The sequence below is a fragment of the Capricornis sumatraensis genome, chromosome 9, assembly GCF_032405125.1.
Source record: "Capricornis sumatraensis isolate serow.1 chromosome 9, serow.2, whole genome shotgun sequence".
NCBI lineage: Eukaryota > Metazoa > Chordata > Mammalia > Artiodactyla > Bovidae > Capricornis > Capricornis sumatraensis.
This window is the reverse complement of record NC_091077.1, coordinates 35928347-35943535: the sequence shown is the minus strand read 5'-3', so window position 1 is coordinate 35943535 and position 15189 is coordinate 35928347.

Sequence of the window (15189 nt, the reverse complement as noted above, 5' to 3'; positions counted from 1 at the left end):
CTACCACTCCCCTTTTTCTTATAAATGGCTCACTAACTTTGCTCATTTATGTCACTCTCCTGTCACCCATAAACCTTTGTGTTGGTAACCCCTGCTTCATCTGTGCATGCTACATGCTAAGTTGCTTCAGTCATGTCTGACTCTTTGCGACCCCATGGGCTATAGCCCGCCAGGCTCCTCTGTCCATGGGAAGCCTCCTGGCAAGAATACTGGAGTGGGTTGTCATGCCCTCCTCCAGGAGATCTTCACAAACCACGGACTGAACCCGCATCTCTTATGTTTCCTGCACTGGCAGCTGGGTTCCTTACCACTCACGCCACCTGGAAAGCCTGGCTCATGTGTACTCCTACTTCAAAACATCTCTGATCATGTCATTCATTTGAGATTGCTACTTTCTCTGCACTTCTGTAGATTAAAAAAAAATACATCTCTTACATCCTTTATAGTAACAACAAAACAAATAAATTCAATCTATTAATACAATCAAAATCAACACTGGAAGTATTTCTCCACTAATGGTTCTTAAACTCTTTGAAAGTTAAATGAAGTCTCACTTAATATGTTTCTTTCCAAAGAAGTTAGCACAAAGCACGAGTATTTAACAATTGTTTTCTCAAGAGAGTGAATGAGTAAATAATTGTTTCACTAAAATACATTTTAAATAAATTTCAATACATTTCCATCAAAAAGACAAATACATAAATATAGCTCAAAGGAGATTGACATGTAAATAATCATTTGGAATGGAATTGTCACTTATGAATATAATTGAATTTTTGTTTTTTGTAGCTAAATAAATTACAAAATAAACTTGATATTCTTCAAATTCTGGTTGTTTCATTTGCACACGTGTTTCGCTCATATTTCCTGCAATTATCTTAAGAGAATTCTTGTTTGAACCCTCACAGATCTAGCCATATGGAAACCAGTTGTTATTTGATGTGACCTTGTATCATTACTTCAGTGTCTCAAGATACTTTTGTATTCAGAGTGCAAAACCCATTAGTGGTAGAGTGATTTGTTCAAGGACAGAGAGTCATTGAATCTCACAGAATCAGCCTATTAAGCCCAGATTACTTAGAAGATCGTAAATTTGGGGACATTGCTCTTATTTTAAGCTGGATAAAACAGAGTTTAGTCTCATAGGCTTGTGGGCTCTGATTTGTTTGAGTGGTTTAAGCATCTGGCTCCAAAGAATTAGAAAGAATGAACTAATATTCAATAAATCGATGGGCTAAAATGTAGCTATTCAAACCACAAAAACTGTATAATGGATTACTTGAGAAGTGACAGCACAACTCCTGATAGATGAGAAGCTCAACATTCTTCTTCATCATTTGATCCAGGAGAAGAGAAGCAGTCTTTCTAATCCTTACAGTTGTACCTTCATTTCACCTTCTAAATACTCTTGCTTTTGTTTAGCATTCCTCAGCTCTGGAAATATGAACGATAAGCTCATCAAGAGAACTAAGTGAAGTTGTTGCATGTTACTCCAATGGAATTGTCAGGCCTCATTAATAATAGGAATGTATCATTTACAATCAATCAGTTATTCATCGGTGCAAATAGCTAGGCTGTCTTCATTTTTTAAAAATACCATTTTAGTTAGATAGAGATTCTTACTACATGTTTTATAATTGTTTTATGAAACATTTAAAAATTACTGTCATTTTTCCTTTTTTATAAGAGTTCATTGCTGTCATATCTATGCGATTGCAACAGAATCAGATGAAATTAAAAGATTTAGTTTGGCTGGTTTATTCACTACTAAGTGGTTTCTCTTTTTCCTTGAACTTTGGTAAATTAGACAGTAATGTCACAGTTTGAAGGCAGAGGAGCTTAATATTACTCATTACATGTATGTGTGAAGAATTTAAAATGAGCCACATTGATATGAGTATGGGCAGGCAAATATATTAACTTAGGGGAGTGGGTAAAGTTTACTTTTTAAATTCCTTTGACTTCTGAAAATGTCTACTAAACCATCAAGATTATGAGACTAATCTACTTTCCAATCCCAGTGAGTTTCTAAGGATTCTGAGCCAAGAAAATATAATTTAGCTTCAATATTCTCCCTCCAGGATAGGAAAAACATAGACGTTTCAAGAATGAAGTGAAAATAATTTTCTTCCAAAATGCTGAAAAATATAAAATATAATTAGTTTTGGTGTCTTTGTGGCTGTTGTTTACTTAACACATCACTTCAAAGATATTTAGTTACTAGTATTATTCACTAGTTTTCTGTGTTTAAAAATGTATGGCCTCAATAAAATTATGCAAAACATTGTTTTTTTTGTAATTTGCCAAGTTATCTGCTATTTTCAGTTAGTGGACATGATTAGTAAATATCAAAACTCTTTTGTTTTCTTTTAGGTATTTTTTACTGAAGTGTAATATACCAATGGGAAAACACACAAACTGTAATTATACATCTTGTTGTGTATAATTACGTGCAAAATGAGCCATCCATATAACCAGTACCTGGATCAAGCTGTAGAATATTACAAGCAACCCAGAAATCCCCTTGTATCTTCTCCCAGGCACTATCTTCCGAAAGGTAACAATATCTGAATTCTAATACATAGAGGGTTTTTGATTGTTTCCGTTTCTCAAAGTACATTGTATACTTTTTTTCAGCTTTGGCTTTTCACCTCTCTGTTATACTTTTTAATTGACCCCTATGATTTCCTGAAGCAATAATCTGTTCATCCTAATGATGTATGTAGCATTCCATTGTATGAGTACAATACAGTGTCTGGTTCGGTTCTCTGTAGAGGCTATTATAAATAGTATTGTCAAAACATGATGAAATGTATCTTTCTATTGGCCATGCACTTAGGATGGGGATCATTGATCAGATGGTAAGTATAAACTCAGCATGGTAGATATTACCAAATGCTTTTCCAAGGTGATTTTTCCAATTTGTACTCCCACTCATAGTATATGACAATTCCAGCTGTTCTACAATAGTGTCAGCACTTGCTATTGTCTGCTTCTTCATTTCAGCCATTCTTCTGGTGAATAGAGGTATGTTGCAATCTGACTTGTATTTCTCTAATGACTAAGCTAAGCACCTTTTCATGTGTTTATTTACTATGCTGCTTGGTACTCTAGAAATTTGAACAAACACCACTCTCTTACAGATGGAATCTTAACATTAGGGCTCAAACTGTCTTGGTCATGAGAATGAGGCTGAAGTAGTGGATCTGAAGCCTGCATGTCATGGAGAATAAAATCATTAGACAAACGCATTCCTCCTGTGCTCCCCAGTGTCACTGTCTCATCCCCTGTCCTCAAACTCTTGTAAGAGTAGATTGGTTAAGGTAAAGGTAGACTGGGTAGATATAAAAGAATAAAAGAAAAAAGATGTCATGACGTTCATCATTTTCCTATTGTGGAAAATATGTTTCACTTAAAAGTTCTAATCAAACAAAGAAAAAAAATAAACACTGTTGGTCATTACACAGAGCATCTGGAGTGGAGGTAGTGAAGGAGATGAAGCAGAATGCAGTTCTTCCTTGCATTCTGTGGTCTATATCTAAGGAAACAAACTCTGACAGATATCAGCTAACAAAGATTGTGCTAAAGGAACTCAGATATAACATGAATATGAGTACTTGGGAGTTCAAAAAAAAAATGCAAGGCCTTAAAACAATAAAACCAGAGATCAATAATGAGTAAAAATAGCAAGGACCACACAGAAAAGGATGAGAAACTTCTACACTAGTTTAGATGCCTTAGCAGATACTTAGCAAAGAGTCTTGAAAACTATATTATAGAAAAATCATATAGGATTTGAAGAATACACACACACACCCCCCCACACACACACACACACACATAGAGACACACAGACACAGACAGACACACAGACACAGACACACAGACACACACACACACAGACACACACACACACACACAGACACACACACACGGACACACACACAGACACACACACACACAGACACACACACCTGGAATGAATCAGATATCCCGAAAAGAAAACTTGAAGTGATTGTGTTCTTTAGACAAATTATTTCTGAGCTCTTCTTTATTTCATTTATTTATTTTTGGCTGCCCTGGGTGTTCATACTTTGTACAGCTTTCTCTAGCTGTGACATGTGGGGGCTACTCTGTAGCTGCGGTGCCTAGGCTTCCCATTGTAGTGGCTTCTCTCGTTGCAGAGCACAGACTTGACGCGAGTGGACTCCAGTAGTTGTGGTTGGGGGGCCCTAGAGGATGTGGGATTCAGCAGTTGCAGCATGCAGGCTCAGTAGCTGTGGCTCCTGGGCTCCAGACACAGGTCCAGTGGTTGGGGCACATGGGTTTAGTTGCTCCACGGCATGTAGGATCTTCTGGACCAGGGACCAAACCTGTATCCCCAGCAGGTGAATTCTTATCCATTGTTCCACCAGGGAAGTCCCTGGTGCTGCTGCTGCTGCTGCTAAATCACTTCAGTCGTGTCCGACTCTGTGCGATCCCATAGACGGCAGCCCACCAGGCTCCGCTGTCCCTGGGATTCTCCAGGCAAGAACACTGGAGTGGGTTGCCATTTCATTCTCCAATGCGTGAAAGTGAAAAGTGAAAGTGAAGTTGCTCAGTCATGTCAGACTCTTCGCGACCCCATGGACCACAGCCTACCAGGCTCCTCCATTCATGGGGTTTTCCAGGCAAGAGCATTGGAGTGAGGTGCCATTGCCCCTGAGCACTGATTAAAAACAGGTAAGCTCAAATGGCCTAAGTGCAGGCTTAACCAAGATGGAGTAAATTAAGAAAGAAGGAAAGGGAAAAGAGATAATTGGGCAGGTGATTTGGAAAGTGAAGGGGACAGAACTAATAAGCCAGCATGTATTGAACATGATATGGTTCAGAACTAGAGTGGAAGTACCTATTTGGAAGGAAGTATACAAGCCAGGGAAATCAGATGGGCAGCAATGATCCCACTCTGCAAACGTTGCATGGAGGCATCTTGTGCCCCATGAGGCCCTAGTGATGACATCATGCCGATGTGGCCCCTGGGTCCCTTCTATTTCATCTTTGTCAAGAAATGTCAAGCATTTTCTGTGGAGTCAGTATAAACAGATGCAAGGGACCCATATAAACTCACCTTTCGTTTCCTTTTTCTCCTTCTCATCCTTTCCTTTCCCTCCCTTTCCCTTTTCTTTTCAAAATATAACTGTGTAAACAAAACCCGTGCCTTTTTGTCTTTTGAGTGAATCTCCTGTTTGGCATTTTGACAGATGCGTTATCCTGTGCCGTGCCAGCCTTGCCTGTTCTCTTTGCCATTCCCTTCTCCATTCCTCTTTTAAATACATACTTCTCTCTATATATTTTATAGGGGAATCTGGGTAGAAGGAAATCAGGGCTATTTTTCTCATTGGCATGAGTTTGGACATTTGTGGTTGCTGCAGTTGAGACTGTGTTGATTATTGAATTGTATATCAGTCTCTTTTAATGTGATTTCCACATAAAACTGTCCACCCAAACATATACATTTATATATTTTATTTTATATGTAGGGAATAAAGGTCTTTCAGCTCTAAAGCAACAACTGGCAGGTTATGGTTGCTGCCTGCCTACTGAATAGTTTATTGAGAGCATAGTTAGATTAACATGAGCCTTGTCATAACACTGTAATTTATCTTTGGAACAGGATTCATGATGTGGCTAACATTTCTCTCCTCCCAGTATTAAACATATTTTCATTCTGTGAAGCTCACTCTAGGCTTAATTCAATTAGTAACTTGGACATGACATCATACCTTTTTTTTTTCATTTAAGAATTCAGGCTTGAGATATAAACTTGCAACTCCTATGAAATATTTCATGGTGTTAAATTTGATAAGTCTCTCAACACATTACATAAAAGGGAAAGGTGCCATGATTGCAGTATTTGTGAGGAAGTTGGAATGGCAGGGCAGTTTGCCTGCCTTTATGAAATAATGTATCTTCCATTCCTCCTCTCTGCCCCTGGGGACTCTGTAAGCTCTTTGTTTCATTCTACATTTAAAGATAAAAAATATAGACAGATAAAGAAAAACATTTAGGACTTCAGAATAATATTGTATTGAAAGGCAGTTAGTACATACCAGCTTATTATCTGGGTTCCATTTTTCTCTACACTAAAGAATGATCATGTTTATTTTGATCCATATAAATCACTTTTCTGTGAATAGTGTGATATTCTATTAGCATCTACCCAGAAGTTCTGCTCCCTGGGATCTTTGAGACAGGTACCTCTTCTCCACTCAACTCACTTCTCCCAAGAGAGTATAATTAAGCAATAGCTTCTGGACTACCATATCTGTTTAAAGACCTACAGATCAATGGACCACATCAAGGCAAAAATCCAGGTTTCATGAATAAATTTCTCCAACCATGAAATTCAGATGGGTTCATGTGGATACCACATAGAAAGCTGGGGTATGAAGCTTCCCAAATAGAATTGCAGGGAGCAGCTTCAGCATGGAAATAATGACCTGGCAGCAATCGCTCCCCATGAGGGGTAAGTGACAGCATCATGAAGCCAGAATCAGGACTCATTACAGGAAATTCTGAGCACTTGTCTCAGACACTACCACCCCGGGACCCCATGCTTCCTGAGGGAAGGAGTCCAAATGAATACATCTGGGACTTAATAAGCCAAACCACAGAGATTTTGTGCTGAAAAATAGAAAGCAGCAACACTGGAAGTAAGCCAAGGTTACACTAAGGCATGAGCATATCGTATAATATGGATGTTCAAGATGAAATATGGATGTGCCCATATGATGAATGGCATATGGCCAAAACAGAAAACACACCTGCCCTTTGACATTAAGTTCCAGGCATCTACACATGGGAGACATTTCCATAAAGGCAAAAGTGCTCAAGAATGGAAAACAAAATCAATTGAGAAGTTGATTTTGATGGAAACATTAAATGAGTTAAATAGGCATAGGCTGCCTGTTACAGGCAGAAAGACAAAGAGTTAAACAAGACCTTGAAGAATTTTTTCTTTGTATTCCTAATGTCTAGCAGAGTCCCTGCACATAGCTGGTGTTCAATAAATACCTGTAAATGAATGAAAAGCCTTCAAATATAGCCATTATTATATAAAAGAAGTCACCGTTCTTTACAGGAACATACGACCCCAAGTTATTTTTAGTCCCTTCTTTAGTGGGTTGATAAATAATTTAAAGAGAGCAAACTCTGTTATCTCTAAGCATGAGACAAATCTTATGTACTCTCGTGATGTACAGAAGGAAACTGACTTTCCTTCTGATGCTGCTTACAGCATCATCTGAGATGTGGGACATTCCAGGCCTATGCACAGGCTCTGACAGTTGTGCCAACATTCACAGACAGAAGCAGCAGTTTTTTTATATATATTAAGATCATAGATTCTCCAGAAGAAATTGTCAACTACAAAATCTTGCACCCCCACACGTCACGCAGAACCCTATTGTACCTCATATTTGAATGTCTAAATGAAGCATAATAATTTACACTTTACAATATGTATTAGGAGTTTTGGCTTAGCTGTGACTTTGTCACGGATAACTTCAGCAATGGAATTATACTGTAAATCTTGGCTGAGTTTTAAATAGCCAAAATGCATTTGCTATATGGCTGCAAACATTTAATGTGGCATGCATTTGATCAAAACTTTAAATCACTGCAAGAAAAGATACATATTCCCCATATGGCAAGTTAGAAATGAAAGGGTAATGCTTATGACTCAGTAATGCTGAGTTTATATCGTTGTACCTGGTAGAATTAATCTAGAATCCTAGCTCTGCAGAGAAGATCAAAGAGAAAACTATGGAAACTGTTGCCATCCTTGATATATCATCAGCAACCAAAATGAAAAATAATACCTTTTATCAAAAGATCAGGGTGTATGAGTACTGAAAGTTATGAAACGGTTCATTCTGTTTCTCTTGTAATAGAGTTTGATTGGTTTCAGAACATGCATATTGTTCACAGAGCTTTGGGATATGGTGATGGTGTCTATTCTGTGACCACCCGGCTTTCTCTGGCTAGCATAAGGCAGATCCAAAATAAGAAATCAGTGGAAGAAGTTGTAAAGTAGGTGCTTGGAAAATAAACTACCAACATATATGCATGGGTTTCCATGTCACTAGACCACATTTTGCTTCTAAGTAGTTGCTTAGAATCCTTCACAGTAAATCCTACTTTCCTATTATGAGTCTATCTTTTTATTGGAGTGTAGTTGCTTCACAGTGTTGTGCTAGTTTCCTCTAATAGCAAAGTGAATCAGCTATACGTATAGATACAGCCCCTCCTTTCTAAATCTCCTTCCTAGGTGGGTCACCACAGAGCACTGAGGAGGGATCCCTGAGCTACACAGTAGGTTCTCAGTGGTTGTGCATTTCATACATAGTATCAATAGTGTATATATTTCAACCCCGATCTCCCATACATAACACCACCCTACCCCCTTCCTTTGGTGTCCATACATTTTTTCTCTACATCTCTGTCTCTTTTTCAGTTTTGCAAAAGATCATCCATATCATTTTTCTAGATTCCACATATATGTGTTAATATATGATATATATTTTTTCTGTTTCTGACTTACTTTAGTCTCTATGATAAGCTCTAGGTCCACCCACATCTCTACAGATGACCCAATTTAGTTCCTTTGCTATGGCTGAGTAATATTTCATCACACACACACACACACACACACACACACACACACACACACACACACACACACACACACCCCGCCTCCTCTTTATCCATTCCTCTGTTGATGGACATTTAGGTTGCTATTATTTAATCCAAATCCAAGATAAGCAATCACATGCTTTCTTTCCAACACTGAAATCCTGCTCAATGAAAGGCAACTTTTTAAGTGCTAGGTCATCATTTAATGTGATTATTAGCTTACTGACACAATATGGCAAATATATAGCCAAGAAGAGCCACAGCATCAGATAGTTTGAAGTTCTCGCAGGAAGAGGGATGTGCTGTGGGTCTACTACTAGTTCTTTAACTGCGGCTCCTTGCTCTACCCTAGGCAGGGTAGCTTTGAGCTACACCACTCTCCTATTGGTTTTCTCTTTAGAAGAGCAGTGACTGCTTTGACACAAATCCTTGCTCTCTCTGCAGCATGCCTCTAGTCATTCACTTGTCCTTTTGCTGGATTCCAGGACACTGGATTATCCCCCATCTCTCTAACTCCTTCTTTTCTCTCCTAGTCCTGTCCCTCATGTTTAATATCAATCTCCCCTAAGATTTGCCTTCAAACCCCATTTCTTTCCTTTACTCTTTCCTTCAGCTAAAGAATCCTATGTCAACAACCATGCATTTCACTCCTGTTTGCACGAAACCAAAAGAGCATCTTTCTGTGAATGTTCTGTCATCATGTTGAACTTGACATGCCTACAGCTAGTCATCTGCTGTCTCCTTGTATATGCCCCTATTTCTCACCATAATCCCCATTGACAGAAGCTGTTGTTCAAGTCGGACAGGCTCAAAACCTTAGCATTCTTCCTATGGGAGGTGTGCATTATGGTGCTAAGTCTTGTAAATCATATGGAAGTAAATTACACGTACTTGCTTTCTTTTTCATGGACCCCTTTCCTTTCTATCATTGCTAATAAAAATTTTAGTTAAGAATTGTTCTTCTCTCTCGGAAACAATATTAGTAAGAGGACCTGTTATAATTCTTTATTTTAATCCGCATCGTGTGCAAGAAGACTATCATTAAAGCCCTATTCTGGTCAGGCTGTCCTAGCTGTGTGACATAGAGTAGTTTCAAATGCTTGCTGAGTAAAGTGCAGGAAACACAAGGAAAACTAAAATGCCATTGGGTTGGATGACAGGAAGACTGGAGGAAGAATCAAAAGTCATAGATATCGTCCATGAATAAACTGAAGGTTTCTGAATAAATGGCAGGGTATCACCAAAGGTATCAAAGTATCATGATAAGGTCTCACTATGGTATATTAAAAAAAATAAAGTCCTTAACTAGGTCATTACTCTCCTAAATAGCTTCCTTTCCTGCTCTTTATCGTTCCATAGATCCGTTTTTATAAAATGAATATACTATTCAAGTACATATTATGAAATTGAATCAATTTTATGGTTGTAGACGTAAGGTTGGGAAAACAAGTGAGGAGTCTGTAGGGTGATAAGACATGGAGTGCCTCTGAGAGGCTGAGAAGCTTCTGTACTGAGTCAAGTCATAAAGAATGATGTTCCCATGCATCTCTAAATATCATCAGGTCTCTTTTGTGTCAAGCACTAGTAACTACCTAGAATGGTGTGCTAAGTCACTTCAGTTGTGTCTTTGTGACCCTGTGGACTGTAGCCCACAAGGCTCCTCTGTCCATGGGATTCCCCATGCAAGAATATTGGAGTGGGTTGCTGTTTCCTCCTCCAGGGGATTTTTCCCAACCCCAGAATCAAACCTGTGTCTCTTATGTATCCTGAATTGGCAGAAGCATTCTTTACCACTAGTGCCACGTGGGAATCCCTACCTAGGATGTAAGGTACTACTATTAATGGTTGATAGCCCTTCCCAATCTGTATCAGTCAGCTTTATTTTTGAAGAAAGCCTTTGATGTTCCCAAAACTCTAGACCAAAAAAGTTACTCCTCCCTGCAAGGTCCCATTATACCTAGCACTAAAAATCATAAATAATCCTTCAAATCCAGAGAAAATTCCTTCTTTCCACAATGCCTTTCAAAGCCTCTAGAAACATTTTGGTCTTCCATATATTTTTTTTTTTTTTGGTCCTCCATATTTTATAGTAATCTTTATGGACCTCAGTTTAACTTCTTGTATTACATCAGGTGTCAATGTGACCCATATATTCTAATGTATTATATTTTCATCAGTGGGTAGAATGGAACTCTTATGGGGAAGAGAAGGGAATACAGAATCAAAAGACTTGGGTTTGATAAACATAGCCGGCACATAGAAGCTCTGTGATGGACTGAGGAGTGAGGCCTGTAATGTTTTTGAGGCCCACTTTGATCATCTGAAAAATAGCAATAATAGTGATCTGTCCTCAAACAAGTGGTTGTGAGAACTTGGCTAATCTACCTGAAAAATACTTTTGCAAATGATAATATGCTCTGAAAATAATACTTTTTATGAATATCCCACACTGCACCTGACCAGTAACTTTTCATTTATGAGATACTTAATAAATACTTGTAGATTCAAATCAAATTGAATCTCAACCTTTCAAGGTGAGGAATATTTAATAAAATAAAATTTAGAAAATATGTTTTATATGCTAAGATTGTTTCTGTAGATAAATGATTTCCCAAATGAATATAACTAATAGGAAATTGCTTGGGCAGTAGCTCAATATTTGGAATATTCCGGTTTAAGCCAAAATATATATATTTATCATTTTAATTTGCAGTTTTCATGAAAACAGAACGTAGGCTTGATAGTACTGCCTTTGGCTCCATAAGACAGAAAGAGCATGTTTATAAAAGAGAGACAAATAGAAAGTGAATGAGAAATTAATCACTGGGGAGAGTGACAAAGAATATGTATCTTCAGCCTAATGAATATGATGATTGCACTTCCCTGCTTTCACATCAGTGGGACAAGTGAACATCCAGGATAACAAAGAATTGTTGTTTTTGCTTTAGAGAAATGCTGGTATTGATATAAAGCGTAAATGCTTTCTGAATTCTGATCAGGCCTCAGTTCAGTTCAGTTCAGCTGCTCAGTCATGTCCGACTCTTTGTGACCCCATGATCAGGCCTACTCATGCCTTAAGTTGTCTTTTTCTTACTTTAACTTAATTAATTTATTGTTGGCAGAGCTGGGTCTTTATTGTTGCATGGGCTTTCTCCAGTTGTAGCAAGTGGGGGTTACTCTCTAGTTGCAATGCACAGGCTTCTTATCATGGTGGCATCTCTTGTTGCAGAGTACCAGCTCTAGGCCCATGGGCTCAGTATTTGGGTGCACAGGCTTAATTGCCCCGTGGCATGTATGCATTCTTCCCAGACCAGGGATTAAACCTGCATTCCTACATTGGTAAGTGGATTCCCAACTATCGGGCCACCAGGGAAGTCTATACTTTGAGTTTGAGAAGAAGTGAGGTGGCTTTAGATACTAGTACTCCACATTTAATTTTTATGAAAGCCATAGAATGCAGAGAGAGCTAGCAAAGGTGTGAAAGAATAGGGTAGGCAATAATAATAATGACTAGCTGAATATTTTCTATATATTTTCTGAATATTTACTATATGCCAAACATCTATGCATCTATTTCTTTACTGAATCCGTACAACACCCTATGAAACAGGCACTCTTACTGTCTCAATGTAGCAAATTCAGAAGTGGAGGCAAAGATTAAATATTTTTTTAACAATTATGTAAATGGTCAGTTGGTTCCAAAGACTTTGCTCTTACCAATTGAAAACAATTCCTCTTTGCTACCCCAACATAAGAGGTAACTGAAGCTAGTAAACTGTTTATGGACAGGGGTGCCAGATAATTGGGCTTCTCAGGTGGCGCTAGTGGTAAAGAAGCTGCCTGCCAATGCAGGAGACGTAGGAAACACCAGTTCGATCCCTGGGTCGGGAAGATCCCCTGGAGGAAGGCACAGCAACTCACTCCAGTATTCTTGCCTGGAAAATCCCACGGACAGAGGAGCCTGTCAGGCTGCAGTCCGTAGGGTCACAGAGTCAGATACGACTGAAGTGACTTCACACACAAGCACACCAGATAATTAACCTTGACGTGCCTGGACATAATTTGGGAGTTTGAGAAGAGAATTGAGGATCTCTGTGAGTGGATGTGGAGATGAGTCTTAATAGACTTTGCATGCTAAAGGAACCAGCTTTTCTTAGGCCTCACTAGCCTCAAAATACAAATAGAGTTATGGTTCTCTGGGTATATGGAAGGTGGGAAAATTGATTCAGTTTCCAGATTCAGGTATAGAAGGCAAAATATTTCTTGGTTGCTATTTTATTGTAATTTCCATGTTAGTGTCTCATTAATGCTACTCTCATGATTGCAAATCTTTTGGCTTAATCTTTACTGGTTTTGTTTTCTTCTACATTCCTATGTGGGAAGCATCAGAAGCTATAGAATAATCTAAGTATTAGGAGGAAGGGAAAGATAAACAAGGAAGCTGGGGAAAAAGTCTTACAGTGTGTGTCTGAGGTTTGTTTCCTCCTAATTTGGGGGGAGGGTGGCCCTTCCCTATAGAAAATGTAAATGATAAAGTATACCACTCTGCCTTTTGATGACCCCAACTTCTCATAACCTTGCTCCCCATCCATGAATTTCCTCTGCTACCAGATGTGTGAAGTAGCCTCCTAACTGTGGAAATTGCTTCCAGATCCTTTCTTTGTACTGTGGCGCCAATGAATAACGATGATTTAAAGTCATGGTTCTTTAAATTTTTGTGCAATGAACTACTTCAACAGTGTAGTGGCTAAAACATTTTTTAAAATGTAATGTATAATATGGGCTTCCCTGGTGGCTCAGTGGTAAAAAAAAATAATAATAATAATCCACCTGCCAATGCAGGAGATGCAAATTCGATCCCTGGGTCGGAAGATCTCCTGGAGAACAAAATGGCAAGCCACTCAATATTCTTACCTGGAGAGTCCCTTGGATGGAGGAGCCTGACAGGCTTTAGTCCATGGGGTCTCAAAAAATGTAGGACACAACTTTGCAACTAAACCACAACAAGCTACATATAACATATGTACTTTAAGCACACTAAGTAAAGTTCTGGCAGCAAATCTAATAATGAATGCAATTTCTAGGTAATAATGAAGGTAAACAATATTTGCCATATTGGCAATAACCATAATACTGTATGAAAATACAGGCAATTTCTATTGGTTACAAAGTGGCAGTTTCTGCTAATACTACTGTACATTTAGTATATATTAATAATAGGAAATAATACAATATGGGGTGGGAGGTGGGAGGGGGTTCAGGATTGGGAACTCATGTACACCCGTGGCTGATTCATGTCAATATATGGCAAAACCAATACAGTATTGTAAAGCAAAATAAAGTAAAAATAAAAATAAAAAAATAACAAAACCATATATATTCTGAGGTAAAAAGTAAATAAAGAAATATTAAAAAAAGAAAATAATATGAGATTTCGATAAAGATTAGTGGAAATAAGGATGTAATATTTTTACACCTTGCTGTCTATTTGTAAAATCTTGTGAACTCTATAGACTCAAGGTTCAGGATACGGAATTAAGTGATAACCTATACACTCTACTTCCAGTGTTTAAACTTATAGACAAACTATTGAATTTTAAATATCAGGTGTTAGATGGGACAGAATTGGAAGAAACCATTGCCTTCTCCCCCTTTCTATATTCAGGCCATAAATTAGGGTACATGCTGTACATGCTGACATTCCTGAAATTCTCTTTTTTCTTATCATTTGCCATCAAAGTGGCAGTGAAATTTATAGTTGCTATTTGGGTGGGATAATCACATTGATGATTTTAATTCTTATTTATATAAGAATCCAATTGGCTAGCTAGTCATAGGCCAATAAACTAAAGAAAGGTGACACAGGAGAAATAATTTTGGAGTAGAGATATTTGTGCATAGAATGACCTTTAAGGAGGGTCTCACAAAGTACACACATCTTGAAGAACGAGAGGCTAGTTTGATGTCTTGGACACTTAAAATAATAGTGAATGTCACTCAAAATGGAAACAGGCATATTGGAAAGTGAACAAGCAGTTTCTATCAATAAACTAATCCTATGCATGGGCAATCCAATGGATAACCCAGAAATCAATTCAAGTACTTCTAGACACAGAATTGTAAACTCTCTAAGAGCAAAAGTTTGGTTTATTTATTTTTTGGTAAAAATCACCCTAAACAAAGATATCACAAATTATTTTGAAAACATTTCTAATACACAGATATACTACTCTTGTAAAATCAACTATTATAGATATGACTAAAGTATTTATCACCAGCCACAATCCAGTTCTTTCCCTCTATGTACCAACGGTGGTCCCTACTTTTTCTATTATGTATATGTTTGGTTTCTGAGTTTCTCTTTATAGCATATAAATGATATCATATATATATGTATAATTTTCTTTTTCTCAACATGTAATTTAATTTCTTCCATGTTAGCACACAGATATTTATTCATCTTAGCCATTGCACACTTATTCTTATAGCTTCATTATCCATTTTTTTGGACACTTC